The sequence below is a fragment of the Chionomys nivalis genome, chromosome 12, assembly GCF_950005125.1.
Source record: "Chionomys nivalis chromosome 12, mChiNiv1.1, whole genome shotgun sequence".
Classification (NCBI taxonomy): Eukaryota; Metazoa; Chordata; class Mammalia; order Rodentia; family Cricetidae; genus Chionomys; species Chionomys nivalis.
In genome coordinates this window covers 74,320,138-74,341,169 of record NC_080097.1, presented here as the reverse complement: position 1 = coordinate 74,341,169, position 21,032 = coordinate 74,320,138, and the positions used below count along the sequence as shown (strand labels likewise).

General features: G+C 41.3%; 2 pseudogenes; both read right to left on the bottom strand.

Moving 5' to 3' along the window:
- Positions 1 to 222: 222 nt before the first annotated feature.
- Positions 223 to 411, bottom strand: LOC130884740 (60S ribosomal protein L39-like; annotated as a pseudogene).
- Positions 412 to 3,982: 3,571 nt separating this feature from the next.
- LOC130884739 (ribonuclease 8-like) lies at positions 3,983 to 5,907 on the bottom strand (annotated as a pseudogene).
- Between the last annotated feature and the right edge of the window lie 15,125 nt (positions 5,908 to 21,032).

Here is a 21,032-nt window from a genome sequence, read left to right as displayed (position 1 = left end):
AGCTCTTGTAGACCAAGTTGGCCTCGAACTCCCGAGTGCTGGGATTAAAGGCGTGCACCACCACCGCCCGGCAACAGAAATCTTGAGAGACTAATTTTTCAACTCCCCCCACCCCATTCTCTCTCTCTCTTTTGAAAAGTTCTACATTTTATTACTGGGCAGACCACTCCCCCAATTTAAAGATGACTAAATCTCCAGATGAAAATGAACTCTGTCCATGGCTCAGTGCAAACCCCGAGCCTTGCCTATGTGACTCCATAGGATCAGCCTTGTTCTCCTCCAGGGTCTCCTCTTGGAGCTGGACCTGGTTTTGTTACCAGATCTCATTTGAATCTACCGAGGAATAGGATGATTTTGCTTTTGGTTCTTGGCCAGGAATCGCTTGATTCTGGAAGTCTTGTGAGAAGACATGGCGAGAAGTCGAGTCTCCCCCACCCTTGCCCAATTCTTTAACTTTCAAGTTAATACATTAGGTTTCCACCAGCCTGGGCTCTGGCCTTAGCTATGATCAGCTGAGACCTCAGTTTTGGCTTTTGGGATGCTATTATTCCTGGCATTCTGAAATGTCCTCTGATCAAATGGGTTCCTATCAAGCCCAACTGAGCTGCCAAGAAGGAGAATCAGGCCAGTCCTTGCATTCACTGTAGCCAGTCTTTCTCTGTCCCACTAGCCAGCTCTAAACCACGACACAGAGCCTTCCTATTAATTATGAGAGCTTGGCCTTGGCTTAGGCTTGCTCCTAACTAGCTCTTATAACTTAAGTCAGTCTATAGCTACTAAGTCTATGTGCTGCCAGCTGGCCTGTGCTTGCTGGCTTTCCTGAATGTCTTGCTTGTTCCCTGTCTCTTGGAATTTCCAGCTTCTTTTTCCCAGCATCCTCTCCGCTCTGAAAATTTTGCCTAGATATTGGCTCTTCAGCTTTTTATTAAACCAATCTGAGTGGCGCATCCTCACAGTGTAGAAAATGGTTATTTCACAACAATTTACTACCAACACAAGGCAGTTCCAAACAATGCTGCACATCTTCAATGTGTCTCTGAGAGGAAAATTTTCCTATGAATTTATAAAATGTTGAAAGCACAGCCTGGCATGATGGTTCATACTGGTAATCCCAGAATTTGGGAGGCTGGGGTTAGACTTCCAGGGGTTCCAGGCCAGCCTGAACTACATACAGAGTGAGACCCTGTCTCAAACAAACAATAAATCAAAAATGTAAAAATTCTATCAGTCGCACAAGTGTGCCTGTATGTTTATTATAAAAATTTAATAATTAATAGTTTCAAAAGCTTATACTGTTATTTATAAAATGATTACTAAATTTCTTCTACACAATTAGAAAACAGGAAAATTAGCTGACAGGCAAAATAAGCATTAGGAAGCTGAGCATGGTGGTATAGGCCTTTAACCCCAGCACGCTAGAAGAGGCAGACAGATCTCTGTGAGTTTGAGGATAGCTTAGTCTACAGAGTGAACAGTCGGGGGTACCCTGAAAAACCCTGTTTCAGAGGTTGGAGTGTGGGGTTGGGAGAAGATAAGTATTAGGAGAAGCTGCGTGAGCTAACAAATGTTAGAAGAACTATATATTTTTACAATTTAGTAAATAATAAAAGTATTATCTAACAAATAATACAACCAAAAGAACATAAACTATATTCTACCTATGATTTAATTATATAATACTCATAGAATTTATTGTTGTATTAACAATTGTCATGTAAATAAAGTCATTCTTAAAAACTGTCTCTTGGAAGGTTCTAGAAAGAATGAGGTATAACTTTATGATGCAGAGAAATGCACACAAATCTTAAGTCCACAGATTTCACACAGTAAACATCTTCGGTGACAAGAGAACCTCATCCCCTCAGAAAGCACCCATGTTCCCTCCTATTCTTCCCCAAGGCCTCTGTCGACACAAATATCTTGAAAACTGTTTTGTTTGTGTTTTGAGATAGGGTCTCACTTTATAGATAGTTTCATTCTGGAAATCACTGTGTAGCCCAGGCTAGCCTAGTCCTCTCTGCTGCTTCTGAGCTCCTCCTGCCTTTGACCCTGAGTTCTGGGATTAAAGGGATGCTACTCACCCACTTGGTTTATTTTAAGAATGCTCCCCTTCCTTCTCTTACCTAGACCTGTTCTTTCTCCTCCTTTTTTCTCCCTCACCCCATCAAGCCCATCCTTCTGTGGAGCCAAGGACTTTGCCATTGAACCGACTTTTGAACTTGTTATTTATTTATTTGAGACAAGGCTCTGTGTAGTCCAGGATGACCTGGAACTCCCTCTATAGACCAGGCTGACCTCAAACTCAGACATCTTCCTGCCTCTGCCTCCCAAGTCCTGGAATAAAGGAATGTGCCACACTGGCTTGCAGAACTTCTTAGCTCTTACATTACTTAGGGAGCGGGTCTTTTCAGAAAACAAAAACAACTAGAGATTGGTTTCATTTGAGAAGCACTAAAAGTGTAATTTTAGCCACTTCAAATTTTTGTGGGGAAGATGTTTTTCTCCAAACCACTAACAGCCATCAGAGCTCGCCAGCAGTGAAGCTGAGATGGCTCAGCCCAATTACCTGAGTTCGATCTTTGGGACACACTCCGTGGAACGGGAAAACCGACTGTCACCTCTTCTAACCTCTACGTGTGTGCATGGTAGGCCCACGCTACCACCTGCCCAAGAAGATTTTGTTTGTCTTTGTTTTTCGAGACAGGGTTTCTCTGTAGCTTTGGAGCCTGTCCTGGAACTAGCTCTTGTAGACCAGGCTGACCTCGAACTCACAGACCTCGAACTCACTCCATAGACCAGGCTGACCTCAAACTCAGACATCTTCCTGCCTCTGCCTCCCAAGTGCTGGGATTAAAGGTGTGCACCACCACTGCCCAGCCTGAGAAGTTTTAAAAAACTTTTTACAAATTGAAAATAGAAAGAGTTGTGAAAAACATCAGATGCCTCTAAGTGTTTGCCTTCTTAAGCCTTTCAGTTAAAAATCATTTATTTAGAATGTATATAACTCCGTGGTGAATGCTTTTCTAGTATACACGAGTCTCTAGGTTCAGTTCCCAGTAGCAGACACACACACACACAAATGCATAAATGTCGAGTATGGTGATTATTATGATTTTGAGTAAAAGTTGATATAGTTTTTGAGTATTCTGCCTGCCACAGTATGACAGCAGTGCCCTGTCTTTAGGAAGTGGTGATTTGGCTCAGTTGTTTGGTCTTTGGTGACAGCGCATGTTTGCTGTGTCTCTACTCTCCAGCCTCTTCAGGGCCAACTCTTTCGCTTACCGGCCGCACACCCTGTTTGAATCGGCTCGTTCCGGTGGTTGCTCCCTCCCTAATACTTTGTTCCTTCTTTTTTCCTTCTTCAGGCAGTAACTGGGGATTGAACCCAGGTTCTCACACAGTCAGTACTCTGCCACTGAGCGATGTCCACAGGTCATCCTTCTCCAACCTTCTCCTCCAACGTCTCAAACCCTGCTCCACTCTGCAGGGCTGTGCCTGAAGGTTTTCCTCTAGGGTCCCCAGTGAGAGTCAGAGGAGCCGATCAAAGCCCCTGGCAAGCCTGGAGGGAGAGCTGTTGTCGCCAAAGGGGGATTTGCCAGCATCCGGTGCCTTCTGGTATCTGGGACTTATTAAATTATATTTGTTTATTTATTTATTTATTTATTTATTTATTTTATTTTTTTTGAGACAGGGTTTCTCTGTGTAATAGCACTAGCTGTAGACCAGGGTGGCCTCGAACTCACAGAGGTCTGTCTGCCTCTTGAGTGCTGGGGTTACAGGTGTGTGTACCACTGCCCGACCTTAAAATTTTATTTCTAAATCTTTGTACATACAATGCTGTGTTTGTTTGTTTGTTTGTTTGATAGGTAGGATCATTCCTGTTTTTGCTTTAAAGAATAGCCCTGGAGAAAGGTCCTGGAGCAGTGTTCAAGGTCACTTGAGCCAGGAGCCAGGATTATGAAATCCTGCCTGGCTCCAAAGCTCATCTGTCTCTGGCGCGGAGCACACTAGCAGGGGAGGAGAGGAAATCACTCAGCGAGGATGGTCCCACAGTGGGGCTTGTTTGGTATAAAGTGGGCAGGGGACACAGTGCACTTTGGGACTGAGAAAAAGGAGGAGGGAAGGTGTGATAAGGTCAGATACTTGCCCAGGACGTTCCAGCTCTCCTCTCTAGAGGGAGAAATAATGCCTGCTTTCCAGGCGACAGGGAGATGACGATGTGCCCTACCTCAACCCCCTCAGGCCCAGGCAGACTGCCAGTGCAGAGAGCCAGGGAGCGCAGAGGCAAGGGAGAGCGACTGCAAGGAAGGAAACTCTGTCAACTTTGCCAGTCTGTTTCTGACAAGCAGGCTGTGGGCCACGGAAGTTTCTTAAGGTCAAGGGAAATGCGATATGGAGAAATATAACAGAACTGGGACACTCCCCTTACCCCAGCCACCAGGCCAAGTGGATCCGGCAACTTCAGCTTGGAGTCTAGGTTGGTAGCACAGTGGGGTAGGGAAAGAGAATAAATGTGCCAGCTAACCTCATAAACAGTCTCTTGGCTACATTGGTGCAGTGGCCAGCACAGGAAACCCAGCTCTACAGAACTCCCAGAATCCATTTCTTCATGCGTGAACTTTTACCTACTCCTCTTGTCTCTGCAATGTTTTCTTTTTCCATCCAACTGGTACGGCAGCACAATTAAGGACACCTCTTTAATTGTCAAGGTTCTGCCCTACACTAGCCAACAGACAAGCTTCTTTTAAATTCTGCTTTTTGAAAGTTGTTTCCTCAACTATAAAGGAGGCAAGTCCATCTTTAGCAGTGATTAGATGACTTCTCTGGATGGCTCACAAAAGGTGCAAAGCGCTGGAGAAGTGCGGTGCGGAATTTTCTTTGTCTTCTTTCCTTCCAGATTTCTGTCCCCACAGAAGTCATCTTAGCAGATCAGAGTTGGAAAAATTCCACCACAGAATTGGAAGCAGCACTGCCTATGAATTGCAAATGCTCCTCCATTTATTTTTTCCATTTGTCATATTTCCATAAGATAGGGCAGAGGGGAGATGGCCAAAGGCACAGACCAGGAAGCCCATCCCCCCTGAACTTGCTCATCCCCTTCTGCGAGCCAAATCCCCTGCTCTCTGCACTGGCAGTCTGCTCGGGCCTGAGGACTTGAGGTAGGGCATGTCATCTCCTGGTCACCTGAACGGCAGGCTTTATTTCTCCCGCTAGAGAGTAGAGCTGGAATCCTGGGAAATTATCTGAACATGAACAAAAATACGAAGACACATTCCTTGGAGCTTGGCCCCCCAAAGTGTCAGCCCAAGCTCCTCTCTGAAGAGCTTGAGACAGGAAGGGCCCAAGAAATGGGGGAGAAAAAAGCCCTGGTGGAGAAGGAGCACAGTAGTATCCAGGGGTTGGTTCAGGACTTGGCCAAAGAGTAAGAAGTCTGGAAAACTAAAAAAAAAAAAACTTGGTCCAAGTGCATAGGAACCAGTGGGGATTCCCAGAGCATCTTCTTGAGGAGAGTTGCAGGCTGTTGTGTAAGATGCATTAGGATGCTAACTATAAGATGAGAACATCCCTGAGGAGAGGCCAGGGACATATGCTTTCCACTTTGGTAGGAGTTCTTCCGGCTGTTCTTGCAGGCTACCGTCAGGGTCTGACAGGTGGAGGTCACACTTGGAAAGGATGGATGCAGGAAGATGTTGAGGTTTTTGCTGTCTTTTGCATACTTGTTGGTGTGATCCTTTGCTGAACTGCATGTTTAAGAGCTGGGCTCCACGCTCTGCATATTAAATTCTGAGATGAGGTCACATGATTAGGCTTGATACTGACTGGGACTTCAGCTACCCACAGTGTCTGGAGCAGAATCTTATTCTGGTTGGTAGCTTCTCTCTCAGGGAAAAACACACAGAATAACATTACCAACAACAAAAACTAAAATAACAGGAACTAGTAATCACTGGTCATTAATATCTCTTAATGCAAATGGACCCAACTCACCTATAAAAAGACACACGCTAACAGCCTAGATATGAAAACAGAATCCATCCTTCTGCTGCATACAAGAAACACACCTCAACCTCAAAGACAGACATCGCCTCAGAGTAAAGGTTTAGGAAAAAGGTTTTTTTTTGTTTTGTTTTGTTTTTTTATCAAATGGACCTAAGAAACAAGCTGGTGTAGCTATCCTAATATCTAACAAAATAGACTTCAAACTAAAATCAATCAAAAGAGACAAAGAAGAACATTTTATATTAGTCACAGGAAAAGTCCATCAAGAGGAAATCTCAATACTGAACGTTTATGCCCCAAATACAAGGGCACCCTCATATGTAAAAGAAACACTACTAAAGCTTAAATCACACATTAAACCCCACACACTAATAGTGGGAGACTTCAACACTCCACTCTCACCACTGGACAGGTCTGTCAGACAGAAAATTAACAGAGAAATAAGATGTTATGAATCAAATGGACTTAACAGACATTTATGGGATATTCCATTCAAACAGAAAAGAATATACCTTCTTTTCAGCACCTCATGGAACCTTCTCAAAAACTGATTACATACTAGGTAACTAAGCAAACCTCAACAGATACAAAAAAATTGGAATAACCCCATGTATCTTAGTGGATCACCATGGCTTAAAATTAGAATTCAACAGCAACACTTATTTCAGAAAGCCCACAAACACATGGAAATTAAACAATGCTCACCTGAATCATCAATGGGTCAAGGAAGAAATAAAGGAAAAAATTAAAGGCGTCCTAAAATTCAGTGAAAATGACCACACAGCATACCCAAATTTATGGGACACAATGAAAGCACACTTAAGAAGAAAGTTCATAGCACTAAATGCCTACATAAAGAAGCTGGGAAAATCCCACACTAGTGAGTTAACAGAAAACTTGAAAATTTCAGAACAAAAGGAAGCAAACTCAGCCAGGAGACTAGATAGCAGGAAATAATCAAATTGAGGGTTAAAATCAACAAAATAGAAACAAAGAAAACAATACAAAGAATCAATGAAACAAAAAGTTGGATCTTTGAGAAAATCAACAAAATAGACAAATCTTTATCCAAACAAACAAAGAGAAAGAGAGAGAGAGAGAGAGAGAGAGAGAGAGAATAACCAAATTAACAAAATCAGAAATGAAAAGGGGAACATAACAACAGACATGGAGGAAATACAGAAGATCATCAGGTCATATTTTGAAAACCTATACTCCCCCAAATTGGAAAACTTAAAGAAAATGGACAATTTTCTGGATAAATATCACCAAAACTGCCAGGCGATGGTGGCGCACGCCTTTAATCCCAGCACTCGGGAGGCAGAGGCAGGCAGATCTCTGTGAGTTCGAGACCAGCCTGGTCTACAGAGCTAGTTCCAGGACAGGCTCCAAAGCCACAGAGAAACCCTATCTTGAAAAACCAAAAAAAAAAAAAAAGTCACCAAATTAAATGAAGAACTGTTTTAGGAGGCCATTTGTTTGTTCCTGACTGTTCAGCCCTGAAATAACCACATAGAAGCCATATTATTTGCAAATAATGTTTGGCCAATAGTGTAAACGTGTTTCTGGCTAACTCTTACATCCTAAACTAACCCATCTCCATTAATCTGTGCATTACCATGCGGCTTGTGGCTTACGAGCAAAGTTTTGGCATGTCTCTAGTAGCAGCTCCATGGCTTCTCCCTGACTCCACCTTCTTTTCCCCAGCATTCAGTTTAGTTTTCTCTGCCTAGCTCTGTTGAACCTATCAGCTCAATGGTATTCACAGCATACAGAGGGAAATCCCATATCAAAGAACAGATAAGAAAATTGAACAGACCTATAGCTGCAAAAAAAAAAAAAAAAAGTCTTCCAACCAAAAAAAGCCCAGGGCCAGATGGTTTCAGCACAGAATTCTACAAGATTTTCAAAGAAGAACTAGTAACAATACTCCTCAAATTGTTTCACACAATAAAAACAGAAAGAACATTGCCAAACTCTTTTTATGAAGCTACAATTATCCTGATATCCAAACCACACAAAGATATTACTAAGAAAGAGAATTACAGACCAATCTCACTCATGAATATTGATGCATAAATACTCAATAAAATATTGGCAAACAAAATCCAAAAACACGTCAGAAAAATCATCCATCATGATCAAGTTGGCTTCATCCCAGAGACACAGGAGTGGTTCAACATATGAAAATCTGTCAATGTAATCCACCATATAAACAAATTGAGAAGAAAAAAAAACCATGATGATCTCATTAGATGCTTTCTGAAAAAGCCTTCAACAAAATACAATATCCCTTCATGATAAAGGTCTTGGAGAGAGCAGGGGTACAAGGAACATACCTAAACATAATAAAGGCAATATACAGCAAACCAACAGCCAACCTCAAAGAAAATGGGGAGAAACTCAAAGCCATCCCACTGAAATCAGGAACAAGACAAGGTTGTCCACTCTCTCCATATCTATTCAATATAGTATTTGAGGTTCTAGCTAAAGCAATAAGACAACAAAAAGAGATCAAGGGGATACAAATCGAAAAAGAAGTCAAACTCTCACTATTTGCTGATGATATGATAGTGACCCCAAAAGTTCTACCAAGGAGCTTATAATAAAGCTTCATGATGTAGGAGGATACAAGATTAACTAAAAAAAAAATCAGTAGCCCTCCTTTACACAGATAATAAATGGATTGAGAAAGAAATCAGAGAAATATCACCCTTCACAATAGCCACAACAAGATAAAATATTTTGGAGTAACTATAACCAAACAAAAGCCTGTATGATAAGAACTTTAAATTTTTGAAGAAAGAAATTAAGGAAGACACCAGAAAATGGAAAGATCTCCCATGCTCTTGAGTAGGCAGAATTAACATAGTAAAGATAGCAATCTTACAAAAAGCAATCTACGTATTCAATGCAATGACCATCGAAATCCCATCAAAATTCTTCACAGACCTTGAAAAAACAATACTCAACTTCATATAGAATCAAAAAACTCAGGATAGTCAAAACAATCCTGTACAATATAGGAACTTCTGGAGGCATCACAATCCCTAACTTCAAATTCTACTACAGAGCTATAGTACTGAAAACAGTCTGGTATTGGCATAAGAACAGACAGGAGGACCAATGTAACCAAATAGAAGACCCGGATATCAATCCACACACCTACAAACACCTGATTTTTGACAAAGAAGCAAAAACTACCAAATGGAAAAAAGAAAGCATATTCAACAAGTGGTGCTGGCATAACTGGAGAGCATCATGAAGGATGAAAACAGATCCATATCTATCACCATGCACAAAACTCAAGTACAAATGGATCAAAGACCTCAACATAAAGCCAGCCACACTGAACCTTATAGAAGAGAAAGTGGGAAATACACTTGAACGCATTGGCACAGAAGACCACTTCCTAAATATAACCCCAGTAGCACAGACACTGAGAGAAAGAATTAATAAAGGGGACCTCCTGAAACTGAGAAGCTTCTGTAAAGCAAAGGACATGGTCAACAGACAAAATGACAGCCTACAGAATGGAAAAAGATCTTCACTAACCCCACATCAGACAGAGGTCTGATCTCCAAAATATATAAAGAACTCAAGAAATTGGACACAAAAAGAACATGCAATCCAATTAAAAAAAAAAATGGAGTACAGACCTAAACAGAGAACTCTCAACAGAAGAATCTAAAATGGCTGAAAGACACTTAAGGAAATGTTCAACATCCTTAGCCATCAGTGAAATGCAAATCAAAACAACTCTGAGATTCCATCTTACACCTGTAAGAATGGCCAAGATCAAAAACACTGATGACAACTTATGCTGGAGAGGATGAAGGGAAAAGGGAACACTTCTGCATTGTTGGTGGGAATGCAAGCTGGTACAGCCCCTTTTGTAACGACGTAAATGAATACAGACAGATTATAAAAATATATACAGCTTTAATGAGGAAATAGACTTACAGGACCACAGGTTCCCGCGGAGAACAGGAAAGCAGAGAAAAAGGGCTGTTGGGATCACGCCCGGCAGATTTATCAGTAAACATTAGCCCGAGGAGAACACGCCCCCAATGGGTGGGGCTTATCCCTACATCTCCCCCTTTTGTCTAAATAAGACAGAACTAAACCAAATACAACTATATACAGTAATAACAAATAATAAATATAACAAACAATATTGAGAACAAAAGTTTTGCTAAACATTCTATCTCAAGGAGTCTAAATAACATAGAGAGTAACTACAATTATATAATCTTCAACTCCGTCAAAGATCTGAGAAGGGAATAAATATTACTTAACAAACGAGAGATATCCAAAATGTACAACAATTGACAGAGACAACTGACTACCTGGGCAATCACCCAAAGTCTCGTTTGCAATGTTGAGATAACCAACTTTGGCTAAGGCCTAACATAACTGACATACCATTCTTAGAACTATCCTACCCTGTCTTGGCAGGATAAGACAATCCTGTTTCATCCACTTAGGGATATTCTGTATCTTTGTCAGAAGTTGAGGTATGGGCTTTTCTTAACCCAAAGGCCAGTTCTGCCAAGAAGACAAGCTCCCAGTGGAGTGTCTTTGGTGCTCAACATTCTCTCGGGAGTAGAGTGGCGTTTCCAGGAGTAATTGTGTCTCGTTGGCACAGGAATTTTAGGTTAGATTAAAGGCCATTTTCTACAGCTCTTCGAAGAGGCTGAAGATCGTACTATCTATACTAAATATAATCTCTATGTATCTAAAAGACCTGATTAACCTAAAAATGAATATGACAAACATATAATTCTCAATATCTATTTAACTTGAAGACTAAAAGAATAAACAACTGTGCAATATATGAAGACAATGATCTTCAACTGTAAACAGTGTCATAGTATCAGAGGTAGAAATGTACATTGTAATATGGTAGATGTATCAATACAATATAGACAAAGTTATAAGCATACTCATACAAAAATAGAAGTAGGAACATTCACATTCAATGTTTAATATATCAATATACAAAAAACAGTACCAATACAATTTTCTATAAATAGTAATTCACAAATACCAATCATCCCATAAAACCAGTTAATCCCCCTTCTTCTTCTTCTTCTTCTTCTTCTTCTTCTTCTTCTTCTTCTTCTTCTTCTTCTTCTTCTTCTTCTTCTTCTTCTTCTTCTTCTTCTTCTTCTTCTTCTTCTTCTTCTTCTTCTATACCTCTAAGTCCATAAAAATATCACCCCATCCCCTCAACCCTAAACCAACCAGTAAAAGATGTCCCTAACCCTGAGGGTAAACTCTGTTGGGAGAGGGGATGTCGTCCTCTAAGATTGCTTCTAGCTGACATGGGGGCGACGTTCTTCTTAGGGGGTCCTGTGAAAGCAAATGATGGTAAAATTCCCAAATTAACTTTTGACCTAAGAAAATTGTAACTAGTCTCAGAGAGTTTTGAGAAGGTCCGGCCAGAGTGTTGTCAAAAATGTGCACCATTCGAAATTGTCTCATGTAGTTGGTACCAAAAAACAGGTCTAATATTAGCGCTTTAAAAAAAATTCATGACGTCATAAAAACCAGATTGAGTTGATATCGTGGGGCCCCATCTTCATCCTGGAAACTTCAAAGATTACTGTAGGAAAATTTGTTGCTTGTTATGGGAAATTTAAACATTAACAACAAGGACATATACTGACATATAAAGAAAGACACAGATATGAGGAAAGGCAAAGAAAGTTTAAGACACACATATATATATATATATATATATATATATATATATATATATATATATATATTAATACTTACAGAACATGTCCCTCCATCAGTAATTAAATATTCAGGGTCCCTTAAATTCTTTGAAGATGGGTATTTTCCTGTGGAGATAAGAAGAGAACCCTGCCCCCAACCTATCTGTATTACTTACCATCAGTATGATCCCCATCCATGTGATTGAATTGTTATTTATCTTTCCCAAGTAGCTTCTCTTCATCAAAACGAACCTTTATTAATTTTGATGGTATCCACATTTTTTCCTCACCTGTGGAGACAAGAGCAAATCCCCTTCCCCAACACAGCACATCTCCTGGCTTCCATTGTGAGATCAGCACATCCTTGAAATAAACTGGTTGATTTAGTTCAGTAGACTTTTCCATTATCCAATGTCTTTTTGCAGTCGATGTTCCCTTCTCATTAGCGTTGAGAAAATTCAAGGTTAACAAAGCATTATGTAATCTATTTCTGGGGATGTTTTCCACCCCTTTCTGTTTGTTCAACATATCCTTTATAGTTCGATTTGATCTTTCTATGACTGCTTGACCTGTAGGATTGTATGGTATACCTGTAACATGCTTGATATTGTAATAATCAAAAAACCGTTCCATTTTCCTAGAGACATAAGCAGGACCATTATCTGTCTTTATTTGTGTAGGTATACCCATGATAGCCATGACTTCTAATAAATGAGTGATTACTGAATCAGCTTTTTCTGAACTTAAAGCTGTTGCCCACTGAAAGCCTGAATACGTGTCAATGGTGTCATGAACATATTTTAATTTGCCAAATTCTGCAAAGTGGGACACATCCATCTGCCAGATTTCAATCCTTTGAGTGCCCTTTGGATTAGCCCCTGCAGGCAGTGGCGTTTGGTTATAGAAAGAGCAAGTAGGGCATTTCTTTACAATCTCCTTAGCTTGTTGCCATGTAATAGAAAACTCTTTCTTCAAACCTTTGCTATTAACATGATGTTTTTTTATGAAATTCAGAGGCTTGTAGCATACTACCAATCAATAATTGATCAATTTCTGCATTACCTTGTGCTAGAGGACCTGGCAGACCCGTATGGGATCGGATGTGTGTTATGTACATAGGGCAAAGCCTGTTCCTAATTAAATCTTGCACCTGGATAAACAAAGACGTTAGTTCTGTATCATTAGGTATAAATTCAGCAGTTTCAATATGTAAAATAACTCTTTCTGTGTATTGTGAATCAGTAGCTATATTAATAGGTTCTTTAAAATCCCTTAGCACCATAAGAATGGCATATAATTCTGCCTTCTGGACAGAATCATAAGGACTTTGTTCCACCTTACCCAAATCTTCTGATTTGTAACCTGCCTTCCCTGATTTATTGGCATCAGTATAGAATGTACGGGCTCCAGTTATTGGAGAATCATGGACAATACGAGGAAGGATCCAAGAAGTTCTCTTTATGAAGTTAAGCCTCTTGCTTTTTGGATAGTTGTTATTAATGTCTCCCAAAAAAATTAGCACAAGCTCTTTGCCATGGTTCATTATCTTCCCATAACTTCTTTAGTTCATCAGCAGTGAAAGGCACTATAATTTCTGCTGGGTCTATGCCTGCTAGTTGACGAAGTCTCAACTTGCCTTTTATAATTAACTCAGAGACTTTTTCCACATAAGTTTTCAGTTTCTTACTTGGTTTATGTGGTAAAAAGATCCATTCCAAGATAATATCATCTCTCTGCATTAAAATTCCTGTAGGGGAAATTTTTGATGGTAGTATGACGAGAATACAATTGAGCTCTGGATTTACCCTGTCCACATGTGCCTGTTGTAATTTTTCCTCAATCATCGTCAATTCCTGCTTCAGCTGTTAATTCTCTGGGACTGTTCAAATCTTTATCACCATCCAAGGTTTTGTTCAAATGAATTATTAGATCAGGTGTTATCCCAATAGCTGGTCATAGACTGGAAATGTCTCCTAACAGTCTTTGAAAGTCATTAAGAGTCCGTAGGTGATCTCTCCTAATTTGTGCCTTTTGTGTCTTAATTTTTTGCAAACCTATTTTATAACCTAAATAATTAACAGAATCTCCCTTCTGGATCTTTTCAGGAGCAATTTGTAATCCCCATTTAGGTAAAAGTATTTTTATTTCTTCAAACAGTCTGTTCAAGGTATCCATGTTTGAATCGGATAACAAAATGTCGTCCATATAATGATATACTATCGATTTTGGAAATTTCTTGCATATTATTTGCAATGGTTGATTCACAAAATATTGGCACAGGGAGGGGCTATTTAACATACCCTGGGGGAGGACGGCCCAGTGGTACCTCCTCGAAGGTTGAGAATTATTATAAGTGGGCACTGTGAAGGCAAATTTTTCTCTATCTTCTTTTTGTAAAGGTATAGTGAAAAAACAATCCTTTAAATCAATAACTATGAGAGGCCATCCTTTTGGCAATAAAGAGGGCAAAGGAATTCCAGATTGCAGAGGGCCCATAGGTTGAATAACCTTGTTGATAGCCCTGAAATCTGTCACCATACTCCATTTAACTGATTTTTTCTTAACCACAAATACAGGAGAATTCCAAGGGCTGGTAGATTCTTCCATATGTCCAGCATCTAATTGCTCTTGTACCAACTGTTCTAAAGCCTGTAACTTTTCCTCAGCTAAAGGCCATTGCTTTGTCCATATTGGTTTCTCAGTCAACCATCTTAGAGGCAAGGCTGTTGGTATTTCTGAAGGGACATCAATTGCTTGTTCTTGTACAGCCCAAATGGCAGGTTTTCTCCGTTTGTAATATCTTTTAATATTATTCTCAGAAATACAGGCTCTAGAAGTAGCAGGAATGTTAATTTGGGTATTCCATTGTTGTAATAGGTCACGACCCCATAAATTCATTGCAATATTGGCTACATATGGCCTTAATTTTCTTATTTGTCCCTCTAGTCCTATACATTCAACCCATCTCATGCTCTGCCTTACTCGAGATAGGGTTCCAATTCCCAGAAGCTGAACATTTACATACTGAAGAGGCCAATATGGATGCCAAGATTCTGGGGTAATGATACTTACATCCGCACCTGTGTCCAGCAGGCCAGTAATAAAAATGCCATTTACACACACTCTTAGCTTTGGTCTTTGATCATTTATAGAAGTTTGCCAAAACACACGGAATTCATCTTTCTGATCATTATTGCTTATAACAGTAGGCATGGGGCTTCCTAATTGTCCTGATGAGGCACGTTCTCTGCAGTAACTGGAAATGACTGAACCATGTTTGCCATGGGGGCCTGTGAGGCCCCCCCTCTCACGTTTCCCGTCTGTATCAGGTTGCCTTGTCTATCTCTTATAGACCTGCATTCATTTGTCCAATGTCTGCCTTTTCCACATCTTCTACATAAACCTGAAGGCTGAGTCCTCTTATTTCTGTTATTTCTAGAAGATGCGCTATTATTATTTCTGAAAATCCATTGTCTACAATTCCTTTTCATATGACCCATTTTGCCACAATTAAAACATTTGGTATTCTGATGTCTCCTTTTACTATTGGAAATTGTTTCTTCTACCCATGCTTCAGTGCCATAGTCAAATGTATCAACATTCAATGTATGCAAGACCCATTCTTCCAATGGCGCTGATCTGAGCTTTAAAGTTCCCAAAATCCTTTTGCATTCCACATTTGCATTTTCATAAGCCAAAGACTCGATCCTTATACGTCTTGCTTCTGGGTCAGATATCCCTATTTGTACATCTTTAGTTAGTCTTTGTAAAAAGTCACTAAAGGGTTCTCTCTGACCCTGTTTAACTCTGACAAATGATTCCATTCTCTGTCCTGGTCTTGCACCCTGTCCCAAGCCCTTAAGGCTGCTGTAGTACACATGGAGAGTATGTTTTCATCCAAATTAGCTTGTTCCTGAGGGTCGGAAAAGAGCCCCTCTGGAGATAGAGCCAGAGACCCACACTGGAGCACCGGACTGAGCTCCCAAGGTTATAATGAGGAGCAGAAGGAGAGAGAACATGAACAAGGAAGTCAGGACCATGAGGGGTGCACCCAACCACTGAGACAGTGGGGCTGATCTATTGGGAGCTCACCAAGGTCAGCTGGACTGCTACTGAAAAAAGACATGGGATAAAACCGGACTCTCGGAATGTGGCGGACAATGAGAGCTGACGAGAGGCCAAGGAGAATGGCACAGGAACTTTCAACTGGCGATAGATCGAGAGAGAGACAGAGACCCAAATTGGAGCAATGGTCTGAGCTCTTAGAATTTGATCTAGGGAAATCTCAATTCCCTTTGCGCTTTCCTGCAGTTCTAAAAGTTAGCCTCTTGCCTGAATAAGCATTTCCATTTCATTTGCAGTCCACTCTCAAGTACAGCAGAGCTCAGCTGTAACCAGTCAGAGGGCATGACTTTGTTGTGGCCCAAGATCTTAGCATCTCTTTAACAAAAGAGGCATTCATCCCAAAAGTCATTACAGCCTGTTTAATTTCTTTGAGATCATTCATACAGACAGGTTCCCATGTATCTTCCTTGATGACCCTAGGGTTTCTGGAACCAACTACTTTCTCTGTTGTTACCACTGGAAAGGCAGGTAGAACTGTAGGTAGAGCTTTGTGGGAATTGTCCCGGAGAGATTTACCCACAGATGTAGTTAAAATTTGCCTTTCTACCCCTTGCTCTTCTTTATCAGAATTTAGAAATTCCTCAATCTTTTCAATTCTATTCACCATTGCCTTCTGCAATGTCTGAATCTCCTGTCCAGAAATATGTTCTAAAGCCTTCATTGAGGATTCTAAAGTATGAAGTTTGTCCATTAGAGATAACATCTCATCTTTGGACATAATTTTTATAGCATAAACCGTGCCTTCTTGTATTGACAATCTTTCCGCCAATCTGTCATAAGCTTTAGACAAAATCCGATTGTCACATTCAGCAGTTTTGATTCTCTCAGTTAATGTTTCTGTTCCTACTGAAAGGGACTGAAGCTTACGATCCAAATCAGCTGTTCCCTCTTCCATAGTAATGAATTTCTCCTTAATATCAGCCACTAATGTTTCAGTTCCTACTGAAAGGGACTGAAGCTTACGATCCAAATCAGCTGTTCCCTCTTCCATAGTAATGAATTTCTCCTTAATATCAGCCACTAATGTTTCAGTTCCTACTGAAAGGGACTGAAGCTTACGATCCAAATCAGCTGTTCCCTCTTCCATAGTAATGAATTTCTCCTTAATATCAGCCACTAATGTTTCAGTTCCTACTGAAAGGGACTGAAGCTTACGATCCAAATCAGCTGTTCCCTCTTCCATAGTAATGAATTTCTCCTTAACATCAGCCTGTACCTCTTCTAAATTTTGTTCAGTTTGTCGAGTTGCATTAAACAAAGATCTGTTCTCTGCCTGGAGAACTTCAAACTGATTGAGAAGATTGTTGCCATTCTCAGTTGTTTTTAAGTGTTCAACCTCGTCTCGTAAAGACTTTATCATATTTCTATTATCAAACCATATATACCAAGGAAAACTACGAATCCCAGAAAGATCCATATCTGTGGGCTGACAGACACTTCTTGTAAAATCTCCCACATGGCACAATTGAAAAGGCTGTTAAAGTCTTGAATGGTAATGTTTTCAGACATTTTTCTTATTTATAAAAGAAAATTATTTACCTGTAATGACGTTTTCCTGCCAGTGGTGGCGAAAGAAATGCACCTGAGTCCACGTGGTCTAAGCCAGAGCCAGTCTGAAACAATTAACTCAAAACGAAAGTTATTGTACTGCCTGAGAAGTTAGATTGGTCGCGGAAGGGGTCACTTTGCTGCTGTGGTGGCTTTTGCTTCAAAACCGCAGGTGCTTCTGTTAGTGTGTGTGGCTTAGACAAGCCAAGCAGGGAGCGGTTAACTGCACTGACCTGAGTAAGTCTGAAAGAAGGGGCAGGCCCACCGGCTAAGCGGCTAAGCGTAAGGGGCCAAGTGGGGGTCGCCGCTCTATGACTGACTGTATCGTGGCCTGGAGTGGGGGAAGGGAAAGCGAGCAGGGAGCACGCTGTGAAAGCTAGCAGGCTATGCTCGCCCAATCGCATTTCCTGAGCTCCGGTAACTAACTTGCTCACAAAGGCTGGGAAATATGGAGCTTGCGCCCCCCCTTTGCCAGGGCGGGGGCAAAATAGCCTGACGTTGGACGCCAAAATGTAACAACATAAATGAATACAGACAGGTTATAAAAATATATACAGCTTTAATGAGGAAACAGACTTACAGGACCACAGGTTCCAGCGGAGAACAGGAAAGCAGAGAAAAAGGGCTGCTGGGATCACGCCCGGCATATTTATCAGTAAACATTAGCCCGAGGCGAACACACTCCCAATGGGTGGGGCTTATCCCTACACCCTTTGGATATCAGTATGGAGATTTCTCAGAAAACTAGGAAACCACCTTCCTCAAGACCCAGTAACACCACTTTTGGGTATATATCCAAAGGATGCTCAGTCATGCCACAAGGACATGTGCTCAACTATGTTCATAGCAACTTTGTTGCCAGAACCTGGAAACAACCTAAATGCCCCTTCACTGAAGAATGGATAAGGAAAATGTGATACATTTACACAATGGAGTACTACACAGCAGATAAAAAAAAAACCTGACATCTTGAATTTTGCAGGAAAATGGATGGAGCTAGAAAACATTATTTTTAGTGAGGAAACCCAGACACAGAAAGACAATTATCACATGTACTCACTCATAGGTGGATTTTAAACAAAACAAAGAAAACCAGCCTACAAACCACAATCCCAGAGAAACTAGACAACAATGAGGACCCTAAGTGAGACATACATGGATCTAATCTACATGGGAAGTAGAAATAGACAAGATCTCCTGAGTAAATTGAGAGCATGGAGACCATGGGAGAGGGTTGAAGTTTAGGGGAAAGGAAGGGAGGGGAGTAGAGAAATGTATATAGCTCAATAAAAACAATTTTTTTTTAAAAAAAAGAAGAGTGATATTGAATAATTCCCTACTTTGTGTTGAGGAGAAGCCAGAGAGACTGAGGATGCTTACAGGAGCCACCATGTCTTTACAAAGCATCCCATTCCCAGCCTGTGGATCTTGGATCTAGGGGAATGCAGTGATGTCATCCAGCACACAACTTCCTGTTTCCCAAGCAGACTACATCTGGGGTCACCCACTGGCAATTAGTGAACATAAGTGATAAAATGTAAAGTATGAGTTTTAAAAATGCCAAGTGGATCTCCTCCTTAGAAAAATCAATTCTAAGTGATCTTTCTTGTAAAAATGAAATTGTTTTCTTTTTGATCTTCCATGAGCTAACTTGATCCAGGAAAGGAATAAGAAACTGGTCATCACATCTTTAGTTTCCCTAATGTGAAATTTGTTAAGCACTATTATGCTGACACTAAAGACTTCCAGAGGGAGGAAGAAGAAGCTAGGACCACCAGCCCAGGGGTTTCCCTACAGCCTGGTCTTATGAGGGTATTTTCGAAATTGAAGTTCTCTCCTCTCAGGTGACTCTAGCTTGTGACAAGTAAGCATAGAAACTAGCCAGCATAGGAGGGGTATCCTTGGGGTAAGACTCCACTCAGATAAGATTCCACCTTGTAAAAATTTGGTGGAACTGTTTGGGAAGGATTAGGAAGGGTGACTGTGATGGTTTTAATGAGAATGACTCCCATTGGCCCTATGTTTGAATGCTTGGCCGTTTGCTAGGTGCACTGTTTGGGAATGAGCGGTAGGCATGGCAGTCCTGGTTTATCTGTGTCACTGGGGGGAGGGCTTCCGTTTCAGGTTGGAGTAGCTATGTCACTGCGGGGGGGGGGGGACTTTATTCAGGCCCAGCGCCCTTCTCACTGCCTGCTGCCTGCTGATCAGAATGCAAAGTTCTCAGCTACTGCTCTGGAGCCTGTCTGCTTCCTGCTATAATGACCATGAACCAACCCTCTAAAGTTGTAACCAAGCAATCTCCCAATAAAACACTTTCCTTTATAAGAGTTATCTTGGTCATAGTGTCTCTTCATACCAGTAGAAAAGTGACAAAGACAGAAACTGGTACCAGGACTGGGGCATTGCTGTGACAGGCCTGACCACATTGTTGTTTGCAGAAATGTGGAAAACTTTGGGCCTTTGGACTAGAAAAGTGGTTGAACTTTTTAAGTGGGTGTACTGGCTGGTTTTGTGTGCCAACTTGGCACAAACTAGAGTCACCAGAGAGGAAGGAGCTCCAGTTGAAGAAAAGCCACCTTGAGATGCAGCTATAGGGCATCTTCTCAATTAGGGATCATCGAGGGAGGGCCCAGTCCACGGTGGGTGGGGCCCTCCCTGGGCTGGTGGTCCTGGGTTCCATAAGAAAGCAGGCTGAGGAAACCACATGAAGAAAGCCAGTAAGTGGCACCTCCATGATTTCTGTGTCCGCTCCTGCTTTCAGGTTCCTGCCCTGCTTGAGCTCCTGTCCTGGCTCCTTCAGTGATGGACAGCGGTGTGGAAGAGTGAGCCAGATGGACCCCTCCTCCCAGCTTGTTTTTTGGTCATGGTGTTGTGTTGCGGCACTAGAAATCCTCACTAAGTCGACGGGGCTTAACGGGTGTGGTGTTTTGAAAGAAAATGACCCTCCCTGGAGCGGCACTATTATGGTACGGCTTTGTTGTAGTAGATGTAGCCTTGTTGTGTCACTGCGGGGTTTTGGGATCTCTTGTGCTCAAGCTGCCCCTGGAGTGGTACAAGTTCACTTCCTGTTGCCTGCATGTAAACCTCGCAGCTCCTTCTCCAGCACCATGTCTGCCTGCCATGTTTCTCACCATGACAATAGTGGACTTAACCTCTGAACTGTAAGCCAGCCCCAATTAGATACTTTCCTTTATAAGAGTTGCCATGGTCATGGTGTCTCTTCACAGCAATAGAAACCCTAAGACGACGGGCCATCAGAGTAGGAGCATAGAAGGCAGTAGTGTGGAGGGGGATTTGAACTATAGAGGTTTGATGCCAGAAGTTTCAGGGGGTGGGAATATTAGTAAGTGGTCTACAGACCTTTCTTGTGATGTTTTGGAAAAGAATGTAGCTGCTTTCTGCCCTTGACCAAAACATTTGTTGGAGTCTAAACTGAAGACTTTGGATTAATGCCCTTAGCAGAGGAGATTTCAAGACAGCCTAGTACTAACTATGTCACATGACTAGTAGCAATCACTCCTATGCAAATCCACCATGAAAAGGAACAAGTGGAGCAAAAAGAAATACAGAAGGCACAGTTTGAAGAGAAAAGAGGTACTGGAAAGTGTCATGTTGGGGCCAAAGTTTGTGCTG